Here is a 2,699-nt window from a genome sequence, read left to right as displayed (position 1 = left end):
CAACAGCTGGGAGCAGCCTGGAGTTGCAGGAGCTGGGCCAAGTGTAAGGGACAGGATACCAGGTTGTAGTGGTAGGCTCCAGATCAATGCACTAAAGTCTAGGTGAGAACCAAAGCCACAACAAAAAACATTGTTTAAATGTAAAATAGTCCTGTGAACTCTGAGTTCTAAGAGGGAACAAAGACATATACTGGGCTGGACAAGTAGAGGGAACCTAGATATAATTAGAGGGAACTAAGATATAATGCCAAGCACACTAGGACAGAGAAAAGCTAAGACATGGAGAGAGCAGAAAGGTGCAAAAGGAAAACACAACTAAATATTTTTCTAGGAGGCAGAGGAAGGGGGCTGTGGATCTGTCATACAGCAAGTCATGTCAGAAGCAAAAGTAGAGAGACTGGTATAAAAATAAGGAAATGAAAAAGTGCTTTAAAAATCATGAAATCAGCCAAGTGTGATGGCTCATGCCTGCAATTCCAGCACTTTGGGAGGCCAAGGTGGGAGGACTGCTTGAGCCCAATAGTCTGAGACCAGTCTGGGCAACATGGTGGGACCTTGTCTCTACAAAAAAATCCAAATTAAAAAATTAGCTGGGCATGGAGGCGCACACTTGTAATCCCAGCTATTCGACAGGCTGAGGCAGAAGATCACTTGAGCCCAGGAGACAGAGGTTGTGGTGAACTGTGGTCACAACACTGCACTCCAGCCTGGGTGACAGAGTGAGAGCCTGTGTCAAAATAAAATTTTTAAAATAAAGCCATGCCCACATGGGAGAAAGGAATTGCTCAGAGGCTGTGGACAGCAGATGAGGTTGTCTGAGTAACTACTATGTGAAAGGCATTGTTCTAAGCTCCTAGCACACAGCAAGTTAAAAAATAAAATGTCCTGCTTCATTGTGCAAACGTTCTAATGAAGGAGACAGATAAATGTATTTGCTAATTATTTACAAGTGTGATAATGTCATCTAAAAATTGTTTGCAAGCTTCTTTTTAAAAATCAGATCTGGCAAGGCTTGATCCATATTCCTGCACAGCAACAAGAGGCGAACCTAATGACTGCTTCCTTTAGACGGTAATGTGGCTGGCTTCCAGTTCACTCCAGCCCCCACCATTCTCTATTGTCTTATACTCTACCTACTGCATTTATGTTATTCACCTGAGCTCTGCAGGCTTTCCAGTTGTGACCCCTGCTTCCTCATGTCCTCAAGTTACTTGATACTCACCTCTCTTAAAACCACCAAATAGCCTGAGAATATAAATGACCTAATTCTTATCCGATTCTCAGTCCTGGTTTGCCACCTGACCTGATATATTGGGCAGTTATATAATCTGACTGAGGTCTCAACGCCCTCAACTCTAAAATATAGGTACTCATGTGCTTTATAGGGTCTTTGTGAACACTAGGCTTTGCCCAACTGGCTCTTCTGCTTTGGATCTCATCCCTAGAATTGCTTCTTGAAAAGAACCTTCCCAGACCTCCAGACTGGAGCAAATCCCTCCAACAGGCATAGGTTCCCAGTGCCATGTTTCTCTTCTTACCAGTTACAATTATACATTGGTTTGTAAATTATGTGATTAATGCCTGCCTCTCCCACCAGACTGAAAACTCAACGATAGCAGGGGTCCTGGTCCCGTGTTTGCTCACCATCTATCACCCACCATGTCTGGCAAAAAGAAAAAAAAAAAAATGGTGGCCTGTAAGTGTATGTGTGTGTGTGTGTGTATATATAAAACAAATGCAAGAAAGAAAAGTCAGCCGTGTAAAGACGATGATACAACCCCCAGTGTACACGAAGTGCCCAACAGTTCCTCTCTTGCCCTCCCACAACTAATACGTCATGCTCACGGTACTCTCCGCCTCGGGGGCAGCTAGAATTTGCCCATCAAATTTTAACTAGCATTCTCTCTGAAAAAAGTCACCACGCTGTTTTCTAATAAGCTATCTACCTTTTACAGCAAGGATTTTGGTTTCGCCCACTGATGCATTCCAAGTGCCTAAAACACTGCCTGGCACACAGTAGGTGCTCAATAAACACTGCACGGTCTTAAGGAAGAGCGGGGCCGGCGGCTCAGTGGCTTGACGGGAGCCGGGAGCCAGGGACAGAGTCCACCCGGTCAGATGGCCTCTGGCCCCAAGATCCCGCCCGAGTTTGCTTAATTCCGCCTAATTCCCCTCAGCCAGGGGCGGCAAAAAGCCCCAATGTCGGGAATGCCTAGGACGGCTCACAGGTCCTCCTCGAGGGGGGCCGGCGCCGCGCCGTGTCCCTCCGCTAGGGGGAAAAGGTCCCTCAAGGGTCCTGCCCAGGGTCCTCGCAAGCAGCACACGGGCCGCAGGCAGCACCCGCCGGGACCCGGTCGGGAAGGAGCACGATGCCACGATCCCTCCGCCAGGACCACGCTGTCCCCCCATGAGACAAAGAAGTCCCCACTCCCGCGTCTTCCTCCCGCTAAAAGGTCTGCTCCTCTGCCCCAGGGACGTCGTCCCCCACTCCCTCGCCGCCTAGATTCTCCGCCCGCGGCGGAACTCCTGCTCCTCTTACCCACACCGTCTACCGGAGGAGCGGCGAAACGCGTGCTCGAGTCCCACTGTGTCCCTCCGCTCCGGGGAAGAAACTCCGCGCGCGCCCCCTCCCCCCGTCCCAAAGTCCCTCGGCGGCAAGTCGCCCCGCGGCGCGCTCTCGCGAGAGTCCACCATACGAC

The sequence above is a fragment of the Carlito syrichta genome, unplaced genomic scaffold (assembly GCF_000164805.1).
Source record: "Carlito syrichta isolate Samal-C Ts95f unplaced genomic scaffold, Tarsius_syrichta-2.0.1 Scaffold313449, whole genome shotgun sequence".
Taxonomy (NCBI): Eukaryota; Metazoa; Chordata; class Mammalia; order Primates; family Tarsiidae; genus Carlito; species Carlito syrichta.
Note: the sequence above shows the minus strand (reverse complement) of the source record.